The 8889-nt window shown below is 39.5% G+C and overlaps 1 pseudogene; it reads right to left on the reverse strand.

Annotated features, from left to right (window-relative positions):
• Positions 1-3440: 3440 nt before the first annotated feature.
• LOC106992380 (X antigen family member 3-like) lies at positions 3441-8417 on the reverse strand (annotated as a pseudogene).
• Positions 8418-8889: the final 472 nt, after the last annotated feature.

Below are 8889 nucleotides of genomic sequence, written 5' to 3' on the forward strand. Positions count from 1 at the left end.
CTCTACACACTGCTTTAAATGTGTCCCAGAGATTCTGGTATGTTGTATCTTTGTTCTCATTGGTTTCAAAGAACATCTTTATTTCTGCCTTCATTTCATTATGTACCCAAAAGTCACTCAGGAGCAGGTTGTTCAGTTTCCATGTAGTTGAGTGGTTTTGATTGAGTTTCTTAGTCCTGAGTTCTAGTTTGATTGCACTGTGGTCTGAGAGACAGTTTGTTATAATTTCTGTTCTTGTACATTTGCTGAGGAGTGCTTTACTTCCAATTATGTGGTCAATTTTGGAATAAGTGCGATGTGGTGCTATGAAGAATGTATATTCTGTTGATTTGGGGTGGAGAGTTCTATAGATGTCTATTAGGTCTGCTTGCTGCAGAGATGAGTTCAATTCCTGGATATCCTTGTTAACTTTCTGTCTCGTTGATCTGTCTAATGTTGACAGTGGAGTGTTGAAGTCTCCCATTATTATTGTATGGGAGTCTAAGTCTCTTTGTAAGTCTCTAAAGACTTGCTTTATGAATCTGGGTGCTCCTGTATTGGGTGCATATATATTTAGGATAGTTAGCTCTTCCTGTTGAATTGATCCTCTTACCATTATATAATGGCCTTCTTTGTCTCTTTTGATCTTTGATTGTTTAACGTCTGTTTTATCAGAGACTAGTATTGCAACCCCTGCTTTTTTTTGTTCTCCATTTGTTTGGTAAATCTTCCTCCATCCCTTTATTTTGAGCCTATGTATGTCTCTGCATGGGAGATGGGTCTCCTGAATACAGCAGACTGATGGGTCTTGACTCTATCCAGTTTCCCAGTCTGTGTCTTTTAATTGGACCATTTAGTCCATTTACATTTAAGGTTAATATTGTTATTTTTGAACTTGATCCTGCCATTATGATATTAACTGGTTATTTTGCTCGTTAGTTGATGCAGTTTCTTCCTAGCCTCGATGGTCTTTACATTTTGGCATGTTTTTGCAATGGCTGGTACCAGTTGTTCCTTTCCATGTTTAGTGCTTCCTTCAGGGTCTCTTGTAAGGCAGGCCTGGTGGTGACAAAATCTCTAAGCATTTGCTTATCTGTAAAGGATTTTATTTCTCCTTCACTTATGAAACTTAGTTTGGCTGGATATGAAATTCTGGATTTAAAATTCTTTTCTTTAAGAATGTTGAATATTGGTCCCCACTCTCTTCTGGCTTGTAGAGTTTCTGCCGAGAGACCTGCTGTTAGTCTGATGGGCTTCCCTTTGTGGGTGACCCGACCTTTCTCTCTGGCTGCCCTTAAGATTTTTTCCTTCATTTCAACTTTGGTGAATCTGGCAATTATGTGTCTTGAAGTTGCTCTTCTCAAGGAATATCTTTGTGGCATTCTCTGTATTTCCTGGATTTGAATGTTGGCCTGCCCTACTAGGTTGGGGAAGTTCTCCTGGATGATATCCTGAATAGTGTTTTCCAACTTGGTTCCATTTTCCCCCCTCACTTTTCTGGCACCCCAATCAGACATAGATTTGGTCTTTTTACATAATCCCATACTTCTTGCAGGCTTTGTTCATTTCTTTTTCTTCTTTTTTCTTTTGGTTTCTCTTCTCGCTTCATTTCATTCATTTGATCCTCAATCGCTGATACTCTTTCTTCCAGTTGATCGAGTCGGTTACTGAAGCTTGTGCATTTGTCACGTATTTCTCGTGTCATGGTTTTCATCTCTTTCATTTCGTTTATGACCTTCTCTGCATTAATTACTCTAGTCATCAATTCTTCCACTTTTTTTTCAAGATTTTTAATTTCTTTGTGCTGGGTACGTAATTCTTACTTTAGCTCTTAGAAGTTTGATGGACTGAAGACTTCTTCTCTCATCTCGTCAAAGTCATTCTCCGTCCAGCTTTGATCCGTTGCTGGCGATGAGCTGCCCTCCTTTGCCGGGGGAGATGCGCTCTTATTTTTTGAATTTCCAGCTTTTCTGCCCTGCTTTTTCCCCATCTCTGTTGTTTTATCTGCCTCTGGTCTTTGATGATGATGGTGATGTACTGATGGGGTTTTGGTGTAGGTGTCCTTCCTGTTTGATAGTTTTCCTTCTAACAGTCAGGACCCTCCGCTGTAGGTCTGTTGGAGATTGCTTGAGGTCCACTCCAGACCCTGTTTCCCTGGGTGTCAGCAGCAGAGGCTGCAGAAGATAGAATATTGCTGAACAGCAAGTGTACCTGTCTGATTCTTGCCTTGGAGGCTTCCCCTCAGGGGTGTACTCCACCCTGTGAGGTGTGGGGTGTCAGACTGCCCCTAGTGGGGGATGTCTCCCAGTTAGGCTACTCAGGGGTCAGGGACCCACTTGAGCAGGCAGTCTGTCCCTTCTCAGATCTCAACCTCCGTGTTGGGAGATCCACTGCTCTCTTCAAAGCTGTCAGACAGAGTCATTTGCGTCTGCAGAGGTTTCTGCTGCTTTTGTTGTTGTTTACTTTGCCCTGTCCCCAGAGGTGGAGTCTACAGAGACAGGCAGGTTTCCTTGAGCTGCTGTGAGCTCCACCCAGTTCGAGCTTCCCAGTGGCTTTGTTTACCTACCTAAGCCTCAGCAATGGTGGGCGTCCCTACCCCAGCCTCGCTGCTGCCTTGTGGTTAGATTGCAGACTCCTGTGCTAGCAATGAGGAGGCTCCGTGGGCATGGGACCCTCCCGGCCAGGTGTGGGTATAATCTCCTGGTGTGCCTGCTTGCTTAAAGCACAGTATTGGGGTGGGAGTTACTCGATTTTCCAGGTGTTGTGTGTCTCAGTTCCCCTGGCTAGGAAAAGGGATTCCCTTTCCCCTTTCGCTTCCCAGGTGAGGCGATGCCTCGCCCTGCTTCAGCTCCCGCTGGTCGGGCTACAGCAGCTGACCAGCACCAATTGTCTGGCACTCCCCAGTGAGATGAACCCAGTACCTCAGTTGAAAATGCAGAAATCACCAGTCTTCTGTGTCACTCACGCTGGGAGTTGGAGACTGGAGCTGTTCCTATTCGGCCATCTTGCTCCGCCCCCTACTTTTCCTATTTTTTTAAAACGGAGTCTCACTCTGTCACCCAGGCTGAAGTTGCAGTGGCCTGAACATAACTACCTGCATCCTCGACCTCCTGAGTTCAAGAGATCCTCTCACTTTAACCTCAAGAGTAGCTAGGACTAACGCTACATGTGTACATGCATACATTCATGCATTCATTCATTTATTTTTGGAGTGAGGGGATCTCACTATGTTGCCCAAGCTGGTGTCAGTTTCCTGAGCTCAAGAAATCCTCCTGCCTCAGCATCCCCAAGTGCTGAGATTACAGGCTTGAGATACCACACTAGGCCACAATTTTCAATAGTTTCAAATATTTCGGAATAAAATGAACAAAAGATGTGCAAGACTTCTTTGGAGAAAGCTGCAAAAGTTTATTTCAATATTTTTAAGTCAAATATCTTAGATAAAAACAGTTCGTGTTGTTTCAGCTTGTCTTCGTTGAAACCTGTGGTTGTCTGTCACCTATAATAGAAACATAACAGGAGGGAATATTAGTAGCAGAACTGTATTCAGATGACATTAAAGGTATGCGAAGGACACGAAAGTTTTGGTTTTATACCATGGGCTGAAACCAGAAGCCTAAGAATAACCTGATGGCTAACATTCAGTTAAACCTCTGCACAAACTTGAAGATAGTCTTCCAAGCATATACATTAGCAACATTTTTAAAACACCCTGCTTTCTGTCGTTCAAGGAAACCAAAAACTGTCTAACTTCAGAACACATTAAATCAAGTGACCTATTAAAAGGTGTCTGAAAGTGAAAAGCAAACATTGTATATAGTTTTAATAAAAATATAACCAACACACAACAAACCTAAGAAATAAAAGGAATTTACAAACAATGTATAATGTAATGTAATGTTTTGGCTTGAAATAATAGCCTGGATGTTCAACAAGCTCCTGGGAAGCAGTTAATGTTACATTAGGAATTGCGTAAGTGCAGTGAATGGAAAGCCCAGTACTGCATTTGTTTTTTCTCTGTTGCACACAAGTGCAAAAATATTGCTTGGGGCTAGTTTGCCTTCTGTGGTCTTTCAGGTATGGTAACCATTTGTCCAAGATTTTCACCTGATATCCTGATATCAATATGAAGAGTCTCTCTTTCTACACTTGAAAGTATTCCCATTGGTAAAATAAATTACATGGTCAGATTCAGTTTATTCTATCACTATTATTTTTAACATCAAAATGGGAAAGAGGCATATACCATGAACAGTGGGGCAAAAAAAAAAAAGAAAAAGAAAAAGAAAAAGAAATGGAGGGAGAGGAAAATAGAAAAGGAGAGCCAAATATCTAGAAAAGCCAAATAATTGTTTCTAAAAGTTAAGCATTTTTGAGGGATAAGTGGTAAGTTTCAGAAGTTCTTCCACAGTCTTTATGATGTTTAGATATTCAGGTATTACTGGAATAGATTAACTAATGTGTGTGTCTCTAGCATATCAATCATTCATTCATATTTTGAAAATATTAGAGTTCAAGAATGTATTCACTTTCAATTATACCATATATTCAGTATCTGTTAGGGTCTTGTTCATATTCCATGCTGAGCATTTTCCATTTTCCATTCTCCATTTTCTTACTGTATTCACAGATACTTTTCAAAAGAACAATCTTTTAAATTTATTACTTTTGGATTACATTTCCTCTTACTAATGATTCATAGCTGTCTCCTATTAAGTACCTCTTTCCTTTTCCCTTAGATTTATTCTATTGTTCTTTATTATTTTCATTTTTTATTATTTTCCTTTCTTATGTAATTTGCTAACTATTTTAACAAGATAATCATTTAAGACTATAAGATTCCTAAGAATGTAACTGAGGCTTGTTCAACGGGCTCCTGGAAATAATTGAAAATTATCTTTCAATGTAAATAGTCTAATGGAATGGTTCAGCAGTGTAGAGTAAAAACATTTAGGTAATTTCTTCCATAAACATGGAATGCTTCCTATAAATTCAGAAGTTCTTCTGATTAACAGTTGCCAATTTGAAAAATGTGTGGAAAAGATACTTTCATCAAGCAAGTTGCCCACTCATTTTCTCTTTCTTTCCGTCTTTCCTTCCTTCCTCCCTCCCTCCCTCCCTCCCTCCCTCCCTCCTTCTTTCCTTCCTTCCTTCCTTCCTTCCTTCCTTCCTTCCTTCCTTCCTTCCTTCTTTCTTCTTTTTTTGTTTTTGACAGAGTCTCGCTCTGTCAGCAGACTGGAGTGCAGTGGTGCGATTTTGGCTCACTGTAACCTCTGCCTCCCAGGTTCAAGCCATATTCCTGCCTCAGCCTCCCGAGTAGTTGGGACTACAGGCGTGCACTACCATGCCCAGCTAATTTTTGTATTTTTAGTAGAGATGGGGTTTCACCATGTTTGCCAGGATGGTCTCGATCTCTTGACTTTGTGACCTTGTGATCTGCCGGCCTTGACCTATCAAAGAGCTGGGATTACAGGTGTGAGCCACCGTGCCTGGCCTGCCCACTCATTTTCTTAGGAACCATGAAATCTCAACTCAGATATTATAACTGGACTGAAACTGATTGTTATGAAAAACAAATCATATCTTTGTATTCCATCCAATAGAACATGAGAATACAGAAATCAACTTTGAAACAGATTTTAATATATCTGATTTGCATTTACTATTTTCAATAACAGCAAAAGATGGATGTAGAATTTATGGAATTCAGAATCTCACAAATAATGTTAGAGCTGGTACTAGAATCTGCTTAAGTTGCTCAAGATATTTCACACAAACTGGTATTAGAAATGCATTATGTATTTTTTAAAAGCAGAAATGAGAAAATAATCTGAAAATTGTTAGTTGTTGGGTATAATCAGAAGTAAGAATATGCTTTCATATTTGATGATTCGATATGGCTTTGACACAATTTGTGTCTGTATCTGACAGTGTTTAAGTCTCGTAGTCAGGCAACTGGAGTCTGAACAACCTTTCAAAGAAAGTCTGCATTTGAACTCTGATTTTAAAGGGGTAGTAATATTCTCTCTTACTATCGAAAGTATAATATTGTGGAAAACAGAAAGCATATAAGTTTGCATCTTAATAGATAGCATACCTCCTTCTGGCATTTTAAATTGTCTGATTTTGGCAGAATCTTCTCCTGGTCATCAGGACCATGTCTGCATTCATCCCCAGTCTTTGACTGAGACAGCTCCTGGAGATCAGCTTTCAGGTCAGGCACTTAAAAATACAAAGGCTATCAACTGAAGAAGGCAAACAAGAAAGATAATGATAATATCCTTTTCCTCAGTGTTATGAAATAAAAGGCTGTAGGCTACTGTGGCAATAAATGTGATGCAAAGATGTCCCACCTTTGTTTTCCTGTATTATGAAATCTTATCTTAAATGACAATCTGAGGAAAAATCAGACCACACTTATATTTCCTATACTTTACCATTGTGTATTATAAACAGTGAGTATCAGCTATCCAGGAAATCTGAAGACTGCCCAATGGATAGCATTTTAATCATAACGTAAATGTAATTTTCTGAAAGATTAGATGAATGTATTGGTAAGCCTATGACAAATCTTACAGTCCTGACACTCATCACCTGTTGAGGTAACTTGAACATTTTTTGGTTAAAATTAAACAAACTTAGGTCCAAAGGCCCTATATGTAACTTTCCATAAATGAATCGCATTCAGAAAAAAAGTACCAAATATAACAGCAAAATCACTGTCTTCCACAAGAGTACAGGAACTTGAGTGAAAAAAAAAATTAATGGGTATTGTTGACAGTCATATTCTGGAACCCCCTTAACAGTGAATTGCTAAAATAATCCATGACCCAAGTTCTGTCAGTGTTTAACTTCAGAATGCTATCTGTTGAGGAAATAATTTCTGTTTCATGATAATCTTATCGTACTTTGAGTTTTCTAATTATAAAAGTTTAAACAACTATTAAAAAGTCTCTTAAAAATATACTAATACAGCTACCTGTATGCCAAAGTCCTGAACTATCCAGCTTTTACCAAACATACTGTCAAAAATGCAGAGCAAAGGAAACAGTGGCTGTCATTCATTAAGGTCTTTTCTGGAGTTGCTATCCTGCTTCATGGAACTGTGTTTTGTCCTGAGCCAATACTGAAGTACCTTGCCGTACAGACACATTCAAGCATGAACATTTTAAGCAAAATCATTCATGTTTTCTAACACAGATGGTAGGAAGAACACAAACCTTGGAATGAAACATGAATTCCTTCTCCATGAGTCATGTGTTCTTGGTAAGCCCCCATTTCAGAGCCTCAGTTTTCTTATTTATAAAATGGGACTAATATCCTTATGCAAATGGACTTTATTCAGGGTGTTACAAGGTAGGGTGACTTGGCATTCTACATGCTATTAAAGGGTGCATACAATACTGTGGACACCACAGCTGAGAAGATCAGACAACATTCTAAGAAGATCAAACTAGTGAAATTTTGTACACCGCATTAAACAGTTTCATCTAATTTCGCAAGGACTGTATTTTCAAGCATGCAAAATAAACCTGCAAGAAAAAGAGAAGATTCATTGTATCCAGGGACTGCATGAAGCTGCAAACTATACTCTTCACTTTTCCAGCCAACTTTCAGCAAGTGTTTGAGATCCTTTCCTAATGTTTTCTTTCCTCCTGTTACTGGTTTATGGCAAAATGCATGACGCACATATAGGCCTCTTCTGCCCACCACCCCCCCGCCCACCATAGATAATATTCCTTCCCTTCCCAGCACCTTGAATATCAGTTGCACCCCTGATCTTCTCTCTCCTGACCAGGAGTAGGATCCCGACTTTCAGTTGGTGGTTCCTCTTGCTGAGGTTTCTTGTCACTGGGCTCCTGGAACCAGAGGTGTGTGTGTGCAGATAAAAAGTTTTGTTATCAATACATTTAAATAATATAAATATACAGAATACATAGATATTTCTGATCATGAGTCTAAAGACATTTCTCCAATACTCTTCCGCATACTTATACTTCATAAAGTTACTCTTCCCACAGAGAAGTTACTCTAAGACAGTTACCCTCAAGGGCCTTGGAAGCTGTTTTAATCTATGTTGGGATGAATATGCGTAATCTTTTGCAAATAAGCATGAGAAGGAAATCATGGGAAAAAAATCTGGGGAACACACTATCATCCATCCAGACAACAAAAGAACTTAATTCTCTTGGATTAGTCTTTCCTTCAAGAGATGCCATGATCATTTTTATAGCATGGGAGACCTTTATCGGTGAATCTATACTGGTTCAACAACAATTACAAAACATATTTTTGTAACAACAAGTTACAAAAATAACTTTTTGCTAATAGAAAACATCAAAGGTTAAGACACTCACCGGCAGAGGCCCAATCAGCTCAGGAGGTGGTACACTTCTCCTTGGTCTAGGCCTATATGTTCATCTTCCTCGCCAAATCATATTTCACACTGCAAACAGAATACTGTGAATTGGTAAATGCACTTGAAAGGACAGCTGTATTTGACCACTTCCATGACCAAATGTTAACTTGTCATTTTTTAAAAGTTGATAAATACTTTCAATCTAAGTCTCAGAGTAAGTGTAAGTGTGTGCCTTCCGAATGCTTGCAAAGCCACTTAAGTTGGTCAAGCTAGATGAGCAATGCCTTATAGCTTCTGGCAAAAGACACAGGATATTTCCGATGAGGTTTGGTTTCACAACCGAACTCTCCTCCATGGAGGCATTTAGGAAAATACAGCCAGAGAATTAAAACTACAGTGACCACGGCTTTTGTCATACACCCATTTGCTAGGCCCGTTGCCCCCCTAAAATCAAGTTTTCTTGGAATGCAGAGCCCCGCCCATTCAAATCTTCACAGTGGAGTTGAGAAGTTGCCACACAGCACTGTGCCCTCTTCACTGTACACCTCTGC

This window comes from Macaca mulatta, chromosome X (genome assembly GCF_049350105.2).
Source record: "Macaca mulatta isolate MMU2019108-1 chromosome X, T2T-MMU8v2.0, whole genome shotgun sequence".
Lineage (NCBI taxonomy): Eukaryota > Metazoa > Chordata > Mammalia > Primates > Cercopithecidae > Macaca > Macaca mulatta.